This window comes from Crotalus tigris, unplaced genomic scaffold (genome assembly GCF_016545835.1).
Source record: "Crotalus tigris isolate CLP2741 ecotype Arizona unplaced genomic scaffold, ASM1654583v1 scf7180000024391.5723578, whole genome shotgun sequence".
Classification (NCBI taxonomy): Eukaryota; Metazoa; Chordata; class Lepidosauria; order Squamata; family Viperidae; genus Crotalus; species Crotalus tigris.
The window spans coordinates 3,703,950-3,728,069 of record NW_024100561.1 but is presented as its reverse complement, the minus strand read 5'-3'; positions in this window follow the sequence as shown (position 1 = coordinate 3,728,069).

The window sequence follows — 24,120 nt, the reverse complement described above, 5'->3', positions numbered from 1 at the left end:
ACCCGAACTACACACTCTCACCAATGTACTAACATCCAATGGATTCCATAGAAATAAGATTACAAACCTAATCCAAAAAGAAACCCCCACTAAAATCCAAGACAAAGAACAAGAAAACGGCAAAGCCCTCCTCCCATACATAAAAGGCACCACAGACAGAATCAGTAAGATCCTCCATAAACACAACATCAAAACAGCATTCTGCACAAACAGAAAAATATCCACCATCCTTAGAAACCCCAAAGATAAAATTGAATTAGAAAATCAAGGAGTATACGAAATCCCATGCACCACTTGTCCCACCACATACATCGGACAAACCAACAGAAGAATAAGTGCACGCATTGAAGAACATAAGAACTCAGTCAAAAAAGAGGAACCAACATCTTCCCTGGTCCAACACCTTAAAGCCACAGGACATGAAATTGACTTTAAAAATACCAGAACCATTGCCAAAAATGAACATTTTAATAACAGAATAATCAGAGAAGCCATCGAGATAGAAAAACGCCCACACAGCATGAACAAGCGAGATGATACCTCCCGCCTACCAGCATTTGGAAACCCACCCTTATTGACAAACGACTCCCTAACAGAAAAAATGATACCAGACCCACACTCACAAAAACCACACAGGATGTCACCACCACACATCCACGCAAAAAACAAACCCAAAGCCACACCGATGACGAGGCACAACCACAAACCAGAAGCCAGACCACAGCTGCATCATTAGCCACTTTAAACCCCTCCAATCCATACATGAAGCAAACTGACACCCTCCATGAAGAGGAGGCACGACCACGAACGCGAAGCCAAAAAATAGCAAGGCAGCCCAAAATCTTAAACCCCTCTGCAACTCAGACTAACCTGAGCACAACCAAACAGAACACTCCCCCAGCCAATCAGAGCACAGCCAAGCCCCTAACCATTCAGAACACACCTCCACCCAATCAGAACACAGCCAAGCTCCCACCCAATCAGTTCATACCCCCACTGGCAGTTAAAAGGAAGAAACAGCTAAGACCACACATTGCTGCTCAAAGCACGAAGCTGAAAACACCAGCCTGAAGATGACGAATGGGACTTCGTCGAAACGTTGCCAAGACACTTATATATAAATTCTAGCTAAGTTTTTTTATTTTTATATATAGCTTCTGTGGCTCTGATCATGCTCAGATAGTACTTTTAATATATGTTATTCATTGTAGAAAAGTTATAGACCCTCTCCATCTCAGAGATTACATTACCATCCTATAGTCATCACCTGGTGGTTTAGCTCATCCTTGTCCATTTCTTCTCCTAAATAAGGATAAACCTTTAAGCAGAACATTCTGAATAAAAAAAGGCAAATCTCTCAAAGCATGGATGTTCTCTAGTACTTCAATCCTGTTTATGCTTGCAAGAGAAAGGGATTTTCGAAGTCTGATACTCATTGTCCCTCCCCTATTGTCCCTGGAGGTGTTTCACACAGATGCTTCCTGTTTATCTTTTTAATTTGTTCTATCCCAGATTCCAACATTTTAAAATGCAGAAAGAACAAGCAACCAAAAACATGGAAGGATAAGCAGAAGGGATTTTACATGCCAGTAAAGATTAAAAATAAAAGAGGCTTTCAAGACTGGTATTTTTCTTTCTCTTTCAGAATTCTAGAACACACACACAAACACATACTAAACCACAGGTATGAATGACATGATTTTATAACAATTAATTCATGGCATTGGAATTCCAGAATTCCATTTTTGTTTAGAAGACAAGCATTAAATCTATCTTTTATGTTGGAATTTCAGAATTTAGGAATCACAAACTACTGTTGTATGGCTAAAGAGAAAATCACAGAGAACCCAGTTGGACATCAAAGGTCAGCATTCTATGTGTTGTACATGAATCTCCAAGAACCACCTTCTACATATGGCCTGATAAGTTTTGAACTTGTTTAAAGCAGTGCTTCCAGTGGTGGAATTCAGTTTGGCAGAACCGGTAGCTAATTTTTTGTTGCCCAGGCCCAGGATGGACTTCCAGAAGCGGCATCCACACAGAGAACCAGTTGTTTATATATTTGAATCCCACTACTGAGTGCTTCTAAGGCTCAATGATATCAAATTTCAAGAAGACCAACAGGATCAATACAAACACCCCATCCAATTTCTGACTTAGGTCACTCACCAATCATATCCTGTCCAAAAGCCCAAATGGCATGGAACCATGTAGTCCAGATTACTCAGGTGAGTTTGGAGCTGTGAGACCACTACATGCTCAACAATCTTTTTTTAAGAAATGGAATATCTGGTAATAGTTTATAATTGTATAGAGATCTTCCAGGCTAAGGAAAGGGTTTTTTTTTTTTTTTTTAGTAAAAGTCTTATTATTGCCTCTTTTTAAACACAATGAAACACACTATATCTGAATTGAGGCCCTGATCATGTCCTTTTAATGATGGTGCCAGAGTTAGTAGGACCAATTCAATCAACTAAAAAAGGAAAATGTTTTTACAATGATTTTTATTAAAATTTACAAATGCAAACAAATATACTTTTACTTTTTTAACAAAAAGTAAAAAAAAAAGTGCAGAGAAAAAGAAAGAAAAAAGAAGAAAAAGAATATATAAAGACAAACCTAAACAAACAAGACATGCCTTCAGAGTTACAGTAGCATTTTCAGATCCTTCCCATAGGGACTGCTATCTCTCCATTATCTGCTTCTAATCATTCGGTAAGATTAAATTGTTCTTCAAAAACAAGATTAAATCTTTAGAAGTTTTCTTTTCAATGTATATTCTATAAGTAAATATATCTGACTTCTTGTTTTTCAATATTTTAAGAATTCTAGACTTTTTATATAATGATGTTTACTAAAATTTGAAAATGCAAAGATAAAAAATACAGACTATGTATGTATGTATGTATGTATGTATGTATGCATGTATGTAAATAAAAGGAACCACAATATCTGCTATCTGTTCACCTGGATCTGCAAGTCCCCTAGAATCTTAGCCCTGTTATTTTTGGCAAAATTCTATGGAATCTCCCATCAGCAGTTGGGAAGATCTATCCCTCCCATCAGCTGTCCTTGAAAGACAGTGCAAGAAAATCCCCTCTCCAGAGAGACAATGTCCCTGCAATTCTAGATGTGTAGAACCAATAGAACATCTCCAGTGGCTATACTACGGCAACATTTGTACAATCTTATTTTTACCATTAAAGTATTGTATAAATACCCAGAGCAGACAGGACAATTTTACACTTCCCTGCTGCTCTCAGATACCAAACCTGCTACCATATACAATGTTGCACAGCAACAACACCTAAAATCTGTCAGAAGATGACTGTACCACAAACTAGCTTTAATGGGCAATTTGTTCATTTTCATAGAGTGTTCTGCATTATGATAAAGCTTGTTATGCTTCTGTATGCCCATTTATTGTTTTTATCCCTCCTTTTAACCTATTTTGTTTTTGTCTTTAATTTTTTAAGTTTTTTTTATGCTCGTGCCCCACCCTTCTTATGCTGGTGTGTGACCTCAATAAAGGTTTGATTGATTGATACACCCTGCCACTTTATCTTGGACTGTCTCTGAGGCCTCTCTGTACATTGTGGATTCCCATCTAGTATGGTAGACCCCAGCTTCTATGGATCTGGTGCTCAATGTTGGTTCTTGTGCTGCCATGATCAATGCATCTATAGCTTTCTTTTACTCTAGCCCAGACATGTCAAACTCGCGACGTCATGTGACATCGTGCAACGTATCAGGATGGTTTTGCCATTGCCGGCAATGGGGTGGGCGCGGCTTCCAGATGACATATCCGGCCCACAGGTTGGCAGTTTGTCACCCCTGCTCTAGGCCCTGCCAGCCACTGCTGGAATTTCCCCATACAGGCACTTCCTCTGCTTGATTTTCCTCCCATATCTGCTACTACCTCAGGCATTCTCTCTGTAACTCATTTTTGGGTGACTACTCAGTATTTATTTTTTTTGTAAAAACTCAATCATTATGATTTTTTTTGTAACTTGGAATATCTTTGAAACATTTAGAGATGCCTCTAAATTAAGATCAGACCAATGTCATCTCGTGATCTACATATATAGGAGATCCTTTTAAGTTATTTTCTGCAATCTGAACAGCTCTACATTTTTAGCTTGCTGCACTGAACTGCTAAAAATGGATGTTATATTCTTTCATTTTTAAGAATTTCAAAAACGTTTTTTTTTTTAAAAAAATGGATCACTGTCTCTACTCCCTAGGAGAAGAAGCCTAATTTTCCTATCCGTATTCCTCAAAATTATAGGGTCAGGATATGATGCTGATGAGAAAAAAAATGAGAAGCAACAAGGTAATAGAAATACTATCTTTCGGAGGAATATGACAAGTTAGGTATCCCCCTGAAAGTCAGAGCATGATAACAGGAACTAACAAGCTGCTATACCAAAGCAGGAAATAGAGCTAGAATATATAAACTTGGGGATTTCTTGGGAAGAAGTTTTGAGACTTCAAACCTTTCAACTTACAGTATGAGCTAAGCTGTGTCACTGCAGGATATTTAAGAACAATTGTGTCAGCCTCCTAAGTCATCCCCATATTCTCCAGATCAACCAGGGTTCTGATAGCATTGTTGATAAACGAATTGGGAAACTGTCTAATTACATTCAGGAACCAGTCACATTATTTTGATAGATCATGCAGAAGTTTGCACATGCTATTGATATAGAATTGAATAGGAAGTTATCTACCTATGATTGTGGAGTCACTCAGGGTTCTTGACTATCAGATCATCAAATGGAATCCCATATCCAATTGACACAATGCTACATCTATGGAGATGGATATTACTAAGGGCAGAATGATATGAAAGATTGAATTCCTTCTGACTGGGAGTCTAGAGATATCCAGTGTTGTGCCTAAGATAACTAAGAAAACAGCTGATTGTTAGGCTGTGGGACAGAAAACACATTAATCATACATTCACTCTTCTTGCCACCCAAACCTAACAGTATGCGCTCAAAACTGGCAGACTACTAATGTAGACTCACAGAAACTGTGCACCCTATTCCAGATAAATATTGCCTACTTTGCAGTCACTCATGTTCTTACTCATCCATCCATCCATCCATCCATCCATCCATTGAACCTTTTTCTGGAGATTCTGTGAATTAGGTTTAGGACCTGTTGGTGATAAACTTGTGTTTCCTTGCCAACCCAAAAGAAAGAGTATTTACTTTGCAGTGAATGGGCAAAGCCTCCCCCACATACTTGTACATACTGCCTTTATCTCAAGTTAGAGATGTAGCAAGTAAACTGCTTCTCAGGCTGATGCATGGCTTAGAATACATAGGCAGGAAGAAACTATTCCTGCCACTTCCCTTTCTGATAAAAGAAAGTTACTCTCTGGAACTTTCCTGGAGAAAAAAGGGCAGATCTCCTGGAAAAACTAAAAAAGAAAGAAGGAATGTTTTAAAGCCATGGGAAAGATGAACAAGAAATATCATTTTTCAAATCTTCTGAATTAAAATTATAGCTTAGAAGAATCTAGGAAAATCCAGAAAAAGTAAGCAAAAATTGCTTGCTGGAGTTATCCACTTTGAAGAATCAATTAGAACTTTGATTTACTTTGTTGTGTCTGCTAGTTTACCGTTTCTGATAACCATTGTATCTGGGGTTTATTACATTTGTGCAAATTCAGTTATTATATCAAATCAAATCAAATTCTTTATCACAGGGTAGTAACCAAGACTAAATGAGGCTGATTAAGAAAGACCTACAGAATACAAAATCATTTTGTTCCCCTTTTATTAGCAGTCAGACCATTTGTTTGGGAGTCTTCCCTCACACATACACAGTGTTAAGGAGGAGGATGCCAAATAAGGCTATGCCTCAAGAAAATGGCTATGCTCTCCAGCAGGTATAGAAAATGGCAAGAAGGTGGGCCAATGGGTGTAAAACTAGAAGACTACTGGGAGAGAAGATCTTGCATCTTTCATTTTTTGTGTCTAGCTCTGCCTTCTTCTCATTAATTTTTTAAAAACTGTTTTATGAGTGTTTAATACATTTGGTTCTAGATCCAGCCTTCATCTATTGCTTTGTGGAGTCCCACAGGGGTTGGTATTCTCTCCATTTTTATTCCAATCTACATGAAGCTGTTGGGTGAGATCATCCATCACCATGGACTGAGATATCATCAATATGCTGATGATACTCAGCTATATATCTCAGTCCATGGATGAGTTAAGTGATGCCGTGACCTCCCTTCCGCAGTGGCTGTAGGCTGTTAGGGGCTGGATGGGGAGCAACCGATTGAAACTGATCCCTGGAATTCTTTGGTCCATAGAGAATTGCCACCTTTGGTCACCTTTGAAACTGATCCCTGGGATTCTTTGGTCCATAGAGAATTGCCACCTTTGGGTGGGACTTCCCCAAACATACCCAGCGCATAATCTGGGGGTTCTCCTGGTCTTACAATTCCTAGTTGAAGAGCAGGTGGCAGTTGTGGCCAGGAGGGCCTTTGCACAACTGTGAGTTGTGCTCCAGTTATGCCCTTTCCTGGACCAACAATTCCTACTCACTGTCACTCATGCCCTAGTCAACTCCCATCTTGACTATCGCAATGCTCTCTACAAGGGGTTTCCCTTGAAAACCTTCAGTTGGTGCAAAATGCAATGGCCCACATGGTTTTGTGCAGCTTCAGAAGGAGGGCCTTCTCCATGGTGGCTCCCTCCCTCTGGAAATTAGACTGCCCCCCACTCTGACATCTTTCAAAAGGCACTGAAGAGCTTGTTCTGCCAGTGCACCTGGGGAACCTGAGAAGGAGCCCATTAAATGGCTGGTATGAGTATGTGTTGTTGGTGGGGAGTTATTATTTTATTAATTTATTATTTTCATATTTTATCATTTTAATTTCTTTTATATTGTGTTTTTATGTGCTGTAAGCCTTCTTGAGTCACCATGTGCAGGTAGGTGGCAACATAAATTTTCTAAATAAATAGATTGATTGTTTACTTTCTGTGCTCATGGATCTTAGCCCCAAGTGCACTAGGCAAACAGCTGGCGTCAGTGCACTGCTTTCAATGTGTATTTTTTATTGTGTGCCTGCTTACTCTCTTGCAATCCCTTCTTCTGCAACCTCTACTCTCTGTAAGGTACAGGGAAAGAAAGATCAGGCACAGAACAATATATACCAGGCATGTCAAACTTGTGACACCGTGCGATGTATCACGACTTTTTCCCCATTTCCAGCAATGGGGGGGGGGGCGCAGTTTTGGCTTGACACATCCGGCCCATGGGCCGGCAGTTTGAAATGCCTGACATATACTAACTGTCTATAATGGCAAACATGAAACTAAAAGAGAGATGTTGCAAAGGTTGCACTTTTATGCATTAGACAGTTGGAAAGTGAGGTCTATCTTTAATAGAAAACATGTTTTACATAAACAAGAAATTTGGGAGCAGTTAGACATCCTGATCCCACCCCCTTTAAGAAGAAACAATGACAACCTTGCTTGTTTTGAGAACTGGACTGTCCAGATGCAGATGACCATGAGATGACAGTAGAGCATGAGAGCTTCCTGTATTTCTTGGCTATCATCTAATGGTCACATTGATTTTTGCAACCATATTTAGTGATCCTAAATTTGGAAAATATTTGTAAATAAAGCCCTAAAGAGGGCTAGTATTCTGTTATTATACACAGAACTTTGGATCAATCAAAGACAATTGATGCAAACCACTTCTTTCGATATAGGTTCTTGCATGGAAATATACCTTACTTTTGGGAAAACATTGCATTACCCTCTAATTCCACAGAATTAATGTAAAATAATATTCCTCCTGAAATCTTCCTCCTTCACTGAATGCAAAGTATTATACTTTGGAGGAAAACTGGCTTGGTGGAAACAATTCACATTACAGCCATATGGAGAAGCTCCTTTTGAATGAATTCAGGGGGATCTACCAGGGGATTCAGGTGGGGAGGGTGACAAGTAACAAAACATGCATTATAATATGATGGTACAAACTCTGCTCTGTTGTTTTTTTTTTGCATGAAAAATATGAAAGGGTGGAGCTTATCTTATGACATTGCAACTCACATTTTATCATTTTAGTGCCATATAGCTAGTGGGTGTTTCTGAGCACAAACTGAAGTGAGAGTGGAATTGTGCATGCTACCTTGATGCTAAAATATTAAGCATGCTACCTCTACCCTTAATTTGAGGCAGGTAAGCACATGCAAATCTCCATAAATGTTACTTATGGCTTTATTTTATCATGAAAGCAAAAGCTCACTAGCTGACATAAAAAATTGGACTTTTCTGTATCTCTTTGCTGCCATCTAATGGACATGTGGACTTTTGCAACCCACAGTTAAAACCCCCAGGGAAAAGACTATTCTTAAAAAAATGCTAACGGCCAATATTATTATGGTACCTATAACTGTGGAACAACCAGGGACAGTTGCTTTAATAAAATTTAAAAAACAAAAATAATAAACCAAATGAGTTATTCTTCGTTTCCTAAACAGATGCAAAGTTAACAGAAGTGTGGCTTCACAGCTAATCTAAGTGCCGAATTCTGGAAGGCTGACAGCTGGCTTCTTTTTGCTGATTAAGAAACTCTGAAAAAAAAAATGTCATTCTTGCCTCTGCAAGGGAGTTTTTCTTCTTGAATACAAATGTTTTTGTATGTTTTTGTTTTAAAAAGTTCTGCTCATCTCATATTTTTTTTAACACTGAAAGAAAGGGTTATTAAATCACAAAAGAGAGGAAGGGTTTCAGTTATGTGGTGTGGGCATAATCATAAATCATATATTTATTGATGTATCAGGAACGAAGCCAGTGAAAGTTGTAAAACTTTTCCTCTTTAACTCCATTGGACAGAAATCTTGAAAGGTCCATTCAAAAAAATGGTCCCTTTTCATCAGAAAAAGGACATTTATTCAGTTCTAGTCTCTCAGAAAGCTCTTTGTCTTCAGGTTCTAAACCAGTGGAAGACTGAAGCTTCTTTCTGTTCTACATAATGGTGAAAAGCTATTTTTTCTTACACAGCTCTGATATGAACGTTTTCTGCCTTCCTTTTTTTTTTGCATTATTTATTGTAGGTTTAAGAAAAAAAATCAAATACCTTATAGGCTTAAAAGAGATTTGCATAGTTTAGATATTCAATAGGCATAACAACAATTCTGGTCATCTCTTGTATGTTTGCACAGTAGGACTTGCAGACATACTTAATATTTCACTACATGTTTTAAAGAGTTAATTATTGGACCAGAAATGGGGTGGCAAGCAGGAAAAAAAAATGTGCTTCATAGGAAATGTCTCTGAGCTATTTCCCAACATTTTTTTGTGAAAATTCATTTTACCCTTTCTCAGTTTTACTTCTTCAAATGCTTGCCTCACAGAATACTTGGATGGTTCCACTTTTTGATCATTGTCCAACATTTCTGTCTTTAATAGCTATCCCTAAAAGTTGAGGCTCTGGCTTTCTTAATTCTCTAGTAAATCTGGAGGTTCCTCTTAAGCCTGCCAGATTTCTACTTAAGTAGTAATCTTTCAAAAAGCAATATAATTTGCAAATATTAGCAGAGTAAAAAAAGCTTCACCATCTGATTTCTACAACACAAAGCTGCTTTTACAGTTTCTAGAATAGGCTAAGCAACTTGAAACAAATTAGTCCCTTCTCAAATAAATCACTGACGAAAGTAAAATCCATATGAAATGGTATCACACTAACAAAATAATAATAATAGAAAACCCTAAATCTTGTTACACCTGTTAACTGCTACATCTCCAGTTGTTTGGGGCTGGATCACAGCTTTGTAATTTGACTTTGGGATAGTCTAGCCAGTTTGGTTTGAATATAATTTTATATCGCTTTAGACTTAATTGCAGAGAGGTTTGTGAGCTGATGTCGGGTTGTGATAAAATCAGGAGCTGCAGAAAAAATAACCAGTTGGGAGAATACATTTCTTTTTTGACTGACATTCCACCAGAGACCTTAGGAAATCTCTCTTTTCCACTCTGCCCTCCTCATCTATTCAATGAAATCACAGCAACTGCTCTCCCATTAGGATCAATATCCAGGCCATTATGTTGGCAAAAGAAGCAGCAAATCACATTTAGCTGGATTGTCAGACTCATTATTATAAGCAGATGGCAGCCCATGCACTACAATGCAGCCGAGAAAAGACTGACATCATTTCACATTAAAATCTATAATGCTAATGCACATTGCCAACTCTTTGTAAATGTCCTGAGTGCATTAATCTTCTGAACGATTTGCCAATATGCATGTTGGTAGAGGTGTTTTCTCCCTTAACTAGAGTTAAAAAGAGGGTCTTCAGGCTGAGATTGGTTAACATTTATCTGTACATATTGGGAAAATATAACAGGCAACCTTCTTAACCAGTTACCAGTTACTCTCCGATAGAAATTAATGGATTTTTTTTGCAGGAGAAAATGTGACTCTAGTTCAAGTCTAAAATTGTTGTTGTTGTTGTTTCATAATCACTGGGCTCTAAAAAAGAATCTAAACTGTACTATCTTGTACAGACAAATAATTTTATAAAGCACAATAAAATAAAGGTTAAAGCTAACGAACTATTCCTAAGTAAATGTTATACTCATCTTTAGCAGTTTCTCAAAGGCAGATATTTCTCTGTTTCAATTAGACTAGACTAATAAAGGAGAATATTTTTGAATCCTGAGCTAGCCCTAGACTTTTTTTGACGCCAAGGCTGTTGGGGAAATGACCAGAATTCCACTCCTTTTTCTAGATTCAGTCTCCAGCTTCTCCCTCTGATTCCTCCCTCATATCTGCCTTCAGAGTCCTTGTTTTAAAAAGAACTTACATTTTCTATGTTCAGGAGGGAGGGCATACCTGGCCTATATCATTTATTGATATTTGTCGAAAGCATAGACTGTCAAAATTCCAACAATATATTTTAATTCTTTTTTAGCACTTGTTTTACTTTGAACAAATATTCTTGGATATTAGGGAATGGGGGAATAAAGTTGTTGTTCCTATAAATCCTGTAAATCGGACAGAAATATATAATATCCAGTAGCCAACATGGCTACTCTCTGCTAATATAAAAATGAGAGGAGATCCAATCATCTTTTATTATTGCACAGGAAAGCACTCCACGGAAATGTACTCAAGGAAATAATTGTGTAACAGAAATAACGAATCACTGGAAGATACTAGAAAAGCAATTCATTTTATGTCATGTCGACTCTCCTCATGAAAAGTTCTTGTACACATCACCTGGCATCAAGTTCAGGTTTACTAGTGAAATATGAATCACTATACAACAAGTTCTGAAAATGCCATGACTTGGTACTGGAGTCCCCAGCTTTGGAACATTTGCCTGCCTATACTGACTTCTAATTCAACCAACTGCAGTTGGACAATTCTAGATAATAACCGTAAAGAGAGCAGATTTTATATCACTTCAACTATTGATGGGCAATCTTATGAAATTGCTGTTCTATGAGTGGAGCAATGGATTCCAAAAACTCAAAGGAAGAAAGGCACAGAAAGGACTCATTCAACAACATTCAGCAAAATTCAGCAACTATAATCCCCAGAGCCCATCTTTCCACTTGAACATTAATATATGACCTCAGAAGTTGTGTTGGCGTCAGTCCTAGAATCTAAGGAAGTCAGCCTAAAAGCTACATTCTTTTATATTGGTAGAACTCAATTTAACCAACTGAGCAAGGTAAAAGATTTGCCTAGCAGAAATTGAACTGAAGTCACATACTAAACTATCCTTCACCTAACCTTTTTCTAAACTAACATTTGAACCTCTTGCTTCCATCCTGAGTTCTACTTATACCTTTTCAGGTCATTTATTTTAAGAATACCTTCAAAATGGATAATATCCACTGAGGGTATGCACAAATTCCATGATTCCAAGCTCCATGCCTCTCAGTTCCTAGCAGTGACAATCCACAAATGACTACATTAGTTGTGGTCTGCTAATATTCAATGTATCTTGCTTTTTGATATCCAGAATAACAGAACTGGAAGGGACCTTGGAGGACTTCTAGTCCAACCCTATACCATTTCAGACAAATGATTGTCCATTCACCAACAGGCATTTCTGCATTTGGGTTTTCCTGCTTAAATGTAAAACCTTGGTGTTGTCTACAAATGTTATAAAACCCTAGTAAGACCACACCTGGAATACTGCAGCCAATTTTGATCACCATATCACAAAAAAGATGTTGAGAATTTGGAAAAAATTCAGAGAAGAGCAACTAAGATGATCAAAGGCCTGGAGACTAAAACATATGACGTGACTTGGGTTTGGCTAATCTAAGAAAAGAAGAAATAGGGGTGACATGATAGCAGTGTTCCAGTATTTGAAGGGACTGCTACAAAGAAGAGGGGGTCACATTATTCACCAAAGCACCAGAGGGCAGGGCAAGAAACAATGGTTGGAAACTGAACAAAGAGAGAAGCAACCTGGAATTAAGGAAAATCTTCCTGACAGTGAGGACAATTAACCAGTGGAACAGCTTCCCTCCAGAAATCATTTGTGTTCCATCACTGGAGATTTTTAAAAAGAGGCTAGGCAGTCTCTTGTCTGAGATGGTATAGGTTCTCCTGCATGAGCAGGGAGTTGGACTAGAAGATCTCCAAGGTCCCTTCCAGCTCTATTCTATTCTAAATAATTTAAATCCCTCTAACTGTGTGTTCCATTTGTGGGTTTCATCCCACCAGGTTTCCATAATGACAACAATATCATATCTGCCTTCATTTACCTGAATTTCTAGTTCACCCTGTTTACTGTTCATACTCTGTGCATTGGTGTATAGACATTTCAGTCCTTTATGACTGACCCTGTGCTTATTTTCTACATAACCTGTGTGGTGCCTGAGTTCCCCTATTTTCTTACCACCTGTTTGATTAGTGCACTTGGTGTGGCACTCACTATTAAAAGCTTGACTTTGCTTGACAGCTAGGTTGATATTCTTGTCCACACACACCTCTATGTTACATGTACTGATAACCCTATAATTTTTAGTTTGCCGGGGACAGGAATGTTCTGTATCATGTTCAGTTGTTCTGAGATCACAGAACCAGGTCCTTCAGATCCCCAGATATAATGCATCTGATCCTGGTAATTTGAACTTAGAATGGATAGGTGTTGTTTAACTATTTTCTTGCCTATTTTGACTTCCATTCCTAATCTGTCTTTTGTGATACTGCATTTGTTAGGTTAGACTATTTTGTTTTCCTTTTGTGTAAAGACAGATGCAAAGAATGAATGAAGGTGGTCCACTTTCTCTCTGATGCCTGTTACCGCCTTGCCATCTTCTCCTGTTACTGGACTGATTAATTCCTTGACTTTTTCTTGTTTTTTACATGTGGAAAAAAACTTTTTAAATCATTTTTGACATTTGTTACAAGCCTTAGTTCATTGTGGGGCTTAACTTTCCTGACTTCACTTTTGCAGATTCAGGCTATTTGCTGGCATCCTGCCCTAGTTATGAAGGAATATGTTCTTCTTTGATAGGATTTAAAAAAAAAAAAAATAATGATTAAAATAAAGTATTTTTTGAAAATACTTTCTTGAAAATTTGATCAAATATATGATAGATATTTAGTTTGTAATTTGTTAAATTCTATTAGAATATTTAATGAGGTTTGAGGGGGATCTTTTTTCTTTTATTTCTTGGTTTAATTTAGTTTGAATTTTGTTATTGTTGTGCATTATGATATTGCTTATTTTTTGTGATCTTATAAAATAAAGAATAAAGTTTTAAAAAGATAAACATGAATTGACCACTTAGTCTTCTAAATGCCTGTGCTAAAATGTATGCTAAGACATTATTAAATAAATTGGAAGATGGGGAGAGGCTAATAAGATTGTTTATAGTGAATAAAACAGGTTTTAGAAATGGTCAAAGCACATTGATCTTCACCAGGTTTTATGTTATCTTATCTTCAAATATACAAGCAGTATAACAAAACATTTGTATGTAGCATCCATTTATTTGACTGCTGATTTTGACTGAGTAAATAGAAGTAGATTATGAACAAAATCAGCTAATATTGTCACCATTAAGCACCTGATGTATTTAGGGCAGAATCATTTGTCCGAAATGGTATAGTGTTTCCTGCCTGAGCAGGGATTGGACTAGATGACCTCCAAGGTCCCTTCCAACTTTATTATTATCGATCATCGCACAGTCAGCCAGATGTTCAGACTGGATTTGGCATTTTGTCTACCTATCGAGTCCTTACCCAGGACCTGGGATAGGCAGATGTGGATGTTTGATGGTATTACAGATATCGTCGCAGGATGGAAGCAGTTCCTAATAAGGCCGCCTTTTGCAATTGACTAATAGCGAATTTGTCAATGCCAATGGTGTTCAAGTGGTGCTCCAGTTGTTTTGGGATTGCACCCAAGGAGCCTATGACTATTGGTACTACCCTTGCTTGCTTTTGCCACAGTCTTTCTATTTCTATTTGTAGGTCTTTGTATTTTGTTATCTTCTCCAGTTCTTTCTCTTCTATTCTGCTGTCTCCAGGCACTGCCACGTCCACTATCCAGACTTTTTTGTCTTTCTTATCGACAATTGTTAAGTCTGGGGTGTTATGTTGCAGGTGCTTGTCTGTTTGAATTCTGAAGTCCCAGAGCAGTTTAATTTTATCATTTTCTATGACTTTCTCTATTTTATGATCCCACCAGTTTTTGCTTACAGGCAAATGATATTTTTTGCAGATCTTCCAATGCACCATTGTTGCTACTTTGTCATGCCGCTGCTTGTAATCAGTCTGTGCAATCTTCTTGCAACAGCTTACCAAGTGGTCCACTGTTTCTTCAGCTTCTTTGCATAGGCGGCACTTACTGTCTGTTGCTGTCTTCTCAATTTTGACTTTGTATGCATTTGTCCTTAAGGCTTGGTCTTGTGCAGCCAGAATTAGTCCCTCGGTCTCTTTCTTCAATTTTCCTGCTCTTAGTCATTGCCAGGTTTTATTATTATCTGCTTTCCCAGCTATTTTTTTCATGTATTGGCCATGTAGTGTTTTGTCTTCCCATGCCTCTATTCTGTTCTTCATTTGGTCTTTCTTGTAGGCCAGTTTGGTCTCTCCAGTAGTCAGTAAGCCTTCCTGATATACTAATTTCAGTGCATCTTCATCATTGTTCTTCAGATATTCTTCCAAAGCCATTTTTTCTTCTTCAACCATCTGATGTACTTGTAGCATTCCACGCCCACCTATTTGCCTTGGTAGATAAAGTCTATCAATGTCACTGCGTGGATGAAGGGCATGATTCATTGTCATTATTTTTCTGGTCTGCCTATCCATTGCTTTTAGTTCTGCTTGAGTCCAGTCCACTATTCCAGCTGTGTACCTAATGACTGGGATTGCCCAGGTGTTGATTGCCTTTATGGTATTTCCTCCATTGAGTTTGGATTTTAAGATCTTCTTCACTCTCTTGATGTATTCACCTCTAATCTTTTTCTTGACTTCAGTGTGCTTGATGTTGTCAGCTTGAAGGATACCCAAGTATTTGTAGTACTCTTCCTCATCCAGACTCTTAATGTTATTTTCGTGGGGCATCTTGATTCCTTCAGTTTTCATTATTTTTCCTTGTTTGTTAGTAAGTGTGGCACATTTGTCCAAGCCAAACTCCATTACAATATCTTGGCTATATATACGGACAGTGTTGAGCAGCGATTCTATTTCAGATGATGTTTTTCCATACAGCTTCAGATCATCCATATAAAGGAGGTGGGATAGTCTGGCAGATGTTTTTGATGTTTGATAGCCATGTCCTGAGTTATTCAGTATTGTTGACAGAGGAAACAGTGCAATAACAAATAGTAATGGTGATAATGAATCTCCTTGAAATATTCCTCTCTTGATATTAACCTCTCCCAGCCTCTCACCATTGATCTGCAACTGTGTCTTCCATTGTGCCATCGATCTTTGCACAAATTTTCTGATGTTTCTACTGACTCCTGTTATTTCTAGGCACTTTATTATCCAATCATGTGGCAGAGAGTCAAATGCCTTTTTGTAGTCAATCCATGCACATTCAGGTTGGTCTTCCTTCTCTTGCAGTTTTCCAAGATCATTTTGTCTATTAGGAGTTGATCTTTTGTTCCTCTGCTATTGGGGCGGTTTCCTTTCTGCTCAGGTGGAAAGAGATTGTTTTCAACTAGATGCTGTTGTACTGCATCAGCTACTACACCAGTTAGTAATTTGAAAGTTGTTGGTAAGCAGGTAATTGGCCTGTAGTTACCTGGTGTTGCCCCTTTTGCTGGATTTTTCATTATTAGGTAGGTTTTCCCAGTTGTTAGCCACTTTTCAATTTCTCCTCCTTGTAGTATATTGTTGAACTGCTTGGCAATGAGTGGGTGTATAACAGTTAGATGTTTCAACCAAAACCCATGCAGTTCATCTTCACCTGGTGCTGACCAATTTTTGATTTTCTTTGCTCTTTTTTCTACCATTTTTGTTGTTATTACTAGTTCTTTCATTTCAACTTCTGTTTTATTTGCATCCACCTCTTTTAACCAAGCCGCATCCTTGTTGTATTTCTTTGGGTTATCCCATATCTGCTTCCAGAACTGCACTGTTTCTTCCTTGTCAGGTACTGACTGATTCCTTGCAGTTTCTCCATTGATGGATTGGTAGAAACGTTTCTGATTGGATTGAAATTGGAGGTTCTGCCTATAGTTTGCAATTCGAGCTTCATATCTACTGATTTTCCTGGCTATAGCTGTTATTTGTTGCTTTATTATTTCCAGTGCTTCCTTGATCTTCCTTGTTTCTAAGTGGTATTTCTTGATTAGGTATTCTTTGGTCTTCTTGTTCTTCAGCTTCTTTTCTTTCATCTGTTCTAGCTTGCTTGCATGTGATCTTAACTTGCTGATCTTATTTTCTAGTCTAACCTTCCATTTTTCTGGTGCACTGTTTGTTTGTTTTTCTTCTTTGTTGATTTTGCATCCCAGGTATTCAGTTATAACTGCAGCTGTGCTGTACATTAGTTGGTTTGTTTCTTGCAGTGAATTGGTGCTTATACTTGATATTGCAGTATTTGCATCTTTTAATGCTTGTGCTAGCTGTTTCTTTGGAACAAGCTTCAATGCAGGCAGCCTTATTCTGTTGTTTTTGTGCTGTTCTAGATGCTCAGTTATTCTTTGTTTCAATTCTTTTATTTCTTTAGTTAGAGGGTTTTGTTCTTCCTGAGGAAGAGGTGCCTGGTTTCCAAATGAGAACAGTTGTATATCTCTGCTGGATTCCTTCACTGCCAACTCCCCCTGGTTTGCCTCTACATTCTGAATTACTTCTGGTAAGGCTTTGATTTCTTTGCCCTGGGTAAACCTTTGCAGTTCGTCCAATTCTGTTTCTGTGAATATTTTATTTCGTGTTATAAATCGGCGTTGATCTGCTAGTCTCTGTTCTGTTATTTCTGATTCTGGATGTTGTTCTTTCCAGAACTGGTGCATTCGTTTTAGATATCCTCTTCTTGTTGGACTTGATCTGTAGTAACAGATCATTATTTCTTTGTTTTCCATCACTGTGTATCTGCGACGGGTAAACACCTTTTCTTCCAGTAGTTCTGCAGCTGCTGGCCCTGGTTGCTCACCCAACAGTCCTGAGTCCTGTAACCCATTTTTCACCAGATATCCAGGAACTCCAATATCTAGTGCGGACCTTGTTAACCCGGGCGACGTCCGAGCCGGTATGGCATTCTGCAATTTACGTCTCACCATATTTTTTATGGGAGAGACACTCTTTGTCTGACTCCTCTGATGAGACCTGTCCAGTATGGTTGAACCCCTGGCATAGCTCTCATCTTCCTCAGAGTACATAAGCCCCACAACCATGTCAAGGTAGTGCCTCACTGGGGGAGGTAGTGCCTCACTGGGGGATTATTATTATTATTATTATTATTATTATTATTATTATTATTATTCTACCAGAGTAAGAGAATAGATTTATCTGGATTTCCTATATAAGTCATGTTAGCAAAACATGGAAGCAAACTAGTTTGTATCCTTGCAGTTATATTGTATAATCTTTACCTAAATTCAGTGCTGTCTTATTTATTAGCTTTTTACTTTATCTCTATGTTCTTAGAAAGTATCTATTTTATTCTATCTTGATGCTGTATGATTGTTTTCTGAATAACAAGGATTTTTTTAAAAAAGTGACATTTAGATACTCCTAGACTTGTGGCCATAATTGGGATTGGAATTTTAGTTGCTAGGTAATATGGTTGTTAAGCAGGTCAATATGTGACCAGACCTAATTTCATTCTCATGACCATTTTTACCACTGTCAGTAAGCTAATCGTCATAGTCATTACGTGAATCATAAAATCATTAAGTGAATTCAGCTTTTCCAAATGGACTAAGCTTATCAGAAGCCAGCTGGCAAAGTTGCCAATTGCAATCACATGACCCCATGTAACCATTGTAAATGTCAGATAATTGCCAAGCCCCTGAATTACTACTGGACGTAACTTCAAGAATGGGTTGTAAGTCACTTTTTTGAAAGCTGTTGTAACTTTGAGCCACTGTTAAGCTGCTCTGAAGAACAGGAGCTGTATTGAGAAACAGGAATTTACAGTAATTATGCTAAAAATGATCTAAAGGAGAAACCATTATATTACAGTGTAAACAGTTTAAATACCTTGGAATAGGATTTAAGAAAACATTATCCTGCAAAGTAGGATATATCAAAACAGTTTAGGCAATTATAAAATCTTACCATACAGATGTACAACTATTTACATTTTAGGTTAACATTATTTTATTGAAAAATTATTCTTCAAATATTATTTAGGAATGGAATGCTTATCATGTATGGTTTTTAAAACTGCACAAAATCAGGTCCATGGACTTCTATCCATCTTCTAATGAGCTAAATTGACTTTATCTCTATTAGTTTATACCAACAAAGTCCTGCTTAGTGCTTAATAATTTCTTAAGAATCTAATTTTTTTTCTTTAGATGATGCTTAGATTTGCTAATCCAACAAAGCTGTTGGAAAACTGCTTTAAGTGAACTGCTATTCATTCTTATGACAAATTATTCCTTTAGAATCTAAGAAGTAATGAGATATATATTTTAATCATTTTTAAAAAGAAGAAAAAAGAGAGAAAATGAACAAGCGAAAGGAAAAAAGGGAGAAAAATAACTAATGCAGAAATAGAATATCAGTAAGTGCTCAAAGTGGTTACCAAGATTATTCAATTAGTGCTCAGTATATTGCTGATTAAAAAATAGCCATAAAAACCAAAGTACATGTAATTGTTTTAAACATAAAAAAAGACTTGAATCTGAGCTGAGAGCCAAAATCTTCACTCTTTTGTTATTTAAGGAGGAGGAGGAGGAAGAGGAGGAGGAGGAGGAGAACAAGACTTATTATACAGTTTATAATTAACTTTCTCTTTATAGTACTATGACTAATATACAATATTCATAATTTTAATGTTTTAGGTAATTCTTTTTCCCCTTAAGACAGACTTCCCCATTTTTTCTGGGTTGGTGGCTCAGAAGGTGGAGGGGGGAAGAGGGGATGGTTTTGTGGGAGGGCAGGCATGCACAGATGCACACACATGAACACCCGTTGCCTGCACGAGAGGGGCTGCAAGAGCCCGCAACGCTCATGCAAGTGGGGCCATGCACGCCTGTGCACGCACACACACCAACCAGCCACTCACTTGGCCCGGTTGCAAATAGGCCATGGACCAGTAGTGGGCCTTGGCCCACAGATTGGAGAACCCTGCTTTAAAAAACGTAGTCTAAATATCTTGCTGCATAATATGTAGTAGATATGGAAGCCATTCTTGTTTAATTTGGTTAAACTTGTGTTGGGAAAATATGCTCTTAATGTTGTCATTATTACATATTCTCCAGGTTTATGTTCCCAGTTTGATATTTCTGGTAATGTATCTCTTTTCCAATGTTATATTAAATTTAGCCTTGAAGCCATGAACATGTATTTTAGTAAACTGATGTATTTTTTTAAATAATACGTTCTGTAATTATGCTGAGTAAAAAAATGGTTTCATTTCAAATTAGATGTCTCAAAATCTCTCAATCATGCTGCCTTTGTCTTTCTGGAATGTTTGTGTTTGTTTATACATTCACCACATATGCTAAACTGTTCCTTCTGTCGCATGGTATTTCCACCATTTGTTACCATATGAATTGTCTATCTTAGGAATTATTATTGATGGGAGTATAAAGCATTTCATATCAGTTTTTTTTCTGGTATAAAATATAAATTTGCAGGCTATTTCCAGCTTACTAGGGAATGATTTTTTTTAATATTCCTGGCAAATTTGCTTGGCAACTTTTATGACTTGTTTATTTATTTATTTATTTCACAGAATGGGAATTAATGACAACTTTTTAACAATTTTTTTAGCAAAATTTTATTCAAGGTATAGATGTATTAAATCTTCTGAAGGCATCAAGTTTGATATATGTGACAGAGGGAGAAACCCTTTTAGGAGTATTGCAAAGGGCATAACAATGACAAGATCAGTGTCCAGAAAGAATATAGAAGAAGCCATTCCAACTTTCTTCTGTTTGCTATAGTTTCCAACCATGCTTCAAGGGCAGCCCCATGAAAAATTCACTGCATTGTTATAATCTGAATATAATCAATCCTATATGAATACAATTTCTAGCTTGAGAAAAACATAAGAGTTGACACAGCAGTTGAAGCTGGACAAAGGCTCTCTGTTGCTACCATTTGAATCTCCAGGAACAAAGCTGTACTCATATCTGTACCATAATTATAAAAATGCTCTTTCAGAGATTCTGACTAAATCTTCATCTCACTATAGGCTCTACTTAGACATTTCAGAGATTCTGACCAGACTTTCATCTTAATACAGGTTTTCCTTAGACATCATGAGAGTCAGTTTAGTCTAATGGCTAAGGTGCTGGCTTAGAAACCAGGAGTCTGTGCGTTTCTATTCCCACCTTAAGCATGAAAGCCAGTTAGGTGACTTTGGGCCAGTCACTTGCTCTCAACCTAACTCACCCCTAGGGTTGTTGTCATGGAGAAAATAAGAGGAGGAATACCTGAATCAAACAGGCGCATAATGTGCAATTGCAATTCAAAATTATTTCAAAATTACTTTTAACACACACATCTGCTTTTAAAGGGGTAATAACATCAAGTATAAATAAAAACTACTTGAAAAGAAAGGAATTTCCATGAAAGTAAATAAAAAACCTTTACACATATATGTCATATCCCACCATGACTTGCTATTTTCAGATGGCAGAATGTTTCGAATAATTAAATAGAAAGTATATGCTTCTTTTTTTTATTGAAAAGTTTTACAAAAAATTACAAAATATACCCCAAACCCAACACCCTCCCCCTCTCCCACTTCCCAGAGCTGAATACAGGGTAATAAATATAATAATCATAATCTAACTAACATTAACCAACTATATAGATAAACAAATATAATGCGCTTTAACTCTCTTTTAACACAAAGTAAACAATTTAAGAATAAACTTAATCATATAAACAAATTAAAATCCTAATATCTAAACAACACAATATCATAAAATTTCCACTATACTAAACTATTAATGATAATAATAATAATAACAGTAATAATCCTCTAAAATTTATTCATAAAATAAATGGAACTTTTTAGTCCCATATTTATTCTGAATATAATCTATCCATTTTCTCCAAACCGAAATGTATCTTTGTTGTGAATAATCCTTCAAATAAGCAGAAATCTTAGCCATTTCTCCTAAGTTTGACACTTTAAGCATCCATTGATATTTATTAGATGTTAACATACATTCTTTTTACATTCATATATAAGATACGCGTCCATTCTTCTATAGGAGGCAAACAGTCCTTCTTCCAATATTGCCCTACCAGCAGCCTTGCTGCTGTTATTAAATTCAACATCAAATTAATTTTTTTAGCATCAACATCTACTATAATACCCAACAAAAATAGTTGAGGAGTAAACTTTATCTTTCTTTTAAAAATATTCTGAATGTTCCACCAAATTTTAATCTAAAAAGCTTTTACATTTCTACAGGTCCACCAAATATGAAAATAAGTTGCATCCGAACTACCACATCTCCAACATCTGGGCTGCAAGTTAGGATACATACGAGACAACTTTTGGGGATCCAGATGCCACCTATAAAACATTTTATAAAAAAATTCTCTCAAACTTTGAGCTTGAGTAAATTTTACATTTCTAACCCAAATTATCTCCCATGTGTCCAATAGAATCGGCTCTTGAATATTTTGTGCCCATTTTACCATACCATCTTTAACTAATTCCGTTTCAGAATCCGATTCTATTAAGACATTATAAATTCTCTTTATATGAGCTCGAGTTTGATCTTTAATCTGTTTTATCAAATTCACATCCTCTAAAGTAATACCAATCTTTTGATCTAAACTCCACCTAACTAACAATTGATTATATTGAAACCAAGTGTGTACAATATTTTCTTGCTTCAACTCGGCTAGAGATTTTAGTTGCCAGTCCTTCCCTTCCAAACTAAGTAATTCCTTATAAGAAATCCTATCCAAATTCACTCCTCTAGATACCCTCTCTATGAAAGTATATGCTTGATACACTTTTCAGTGTATCCTATTATTAGGCTATTGTTTCATATCATCAGAGAGGATTCTATGTGTTTTCATCTTTCAAAATATTGATTCATCATAACAAAGTGATAAAAATGTTTACATTCTTATTAATATTCCCTGTTCTTTCTCCGACTGTATTTCACATGTGGTTTCATTTCCTTAACAGTTTCAGGTAGACTATAAAACAGGAGAGATAATTTTAGACTTTACATTGGCAGTGGTTGTGGTTGTGAATCATATGCTGCCAACAAGATTTATTAGCCTCTGGAATACTGTTCCCAAAGGTAATACTGAAATCCTAATCAATTAGCATATTTAAAACAAGATTGGACAACACACTACTAGTTATATATCAGAGAAGATTTCCACACTGCCAGGGAACTGAACTAGAGAACTTTAAAAATCTGTAAAAATATCTCTAGAGGTATTTTTCCACTTTTGCAATGCAAAACACTTTTGCATTTACATGGCTGCTTCCTATGAGCTTCCTATTCCATTGGAGAAAGAGGATATCTTGAGAGACACAAGTGAAAATTATACAGAGCCAATTTGGTCTAGTGGTTAAGGCACCAAGACAAAAAGCAAGAGACCGTGAGTTCAAGTCCTGCCATAGCCATGAAAGCCAGCTGGGTGACCTTGAGCCAGTCACTCTATCTCAGCCCAACATACTTCACAAGGTTGTTGTTATGGGGAAAATAGGAGGAGGAAGGTGTCTTGGACAACTTTGCTGCCTTGAGTTATTCATAAAAATAATGAAGGTGGAATATAAATAAATAAAATACAGTCATTCTGAAATTATATCAGATCCTCATCCCTTCCCCATGAGAATTGGAGAAATGAGTATTGACAGCTTTATTGGTAAGTCCTTGATACTGCTCCATTTTACTTACTCTTTCCACATAGTTTTCTCCAACTCCTATGCAAGATACATCAATTTAACTGTGATGCAATCTACAATTATGTTAAATTGTATGTCTTAATTTTGCATACAGCACTAAGCACAGTTACCATTTTTTCCTTCGTTCTACATATCCTCTTCTGATCATTGTATATGTTGCTCTTGATGTTTGACACTTGGTGCACATACAAGATAATCCTCAAGGTAATCCTCAATTTACAACAACGACTAGGCCTGGACTTTTGGTTCAAAGTTGGGTGATCATTAAGTGGGTCACTACATGACCTGACTTGACTTTATGACCATTTTTATGATGTCACTATGATGGAATGTAGTGATTTGGTTTTCCAGGAGAGAGAGGGAGCACTGCAGAGGAATAAAAGGCAGCTCAGTCCAGGTATGTTGGTGAGAGAAAGAAGGCGAAGACAGCTCCTCCCTGATGGTTATTGGAGTATATGGCAAGTGTTCCACCTTGGCAAATTTCTGTCTAGGTGTGGAACAATAAAGAACTCTGTTTGGTAGAGTCACCATGTCTCTTTATTGGTTGGGGCCTGGCAATCATAAAGTGAATCAGCATATTCATTAAGTGAACCACAAGGTCTTTA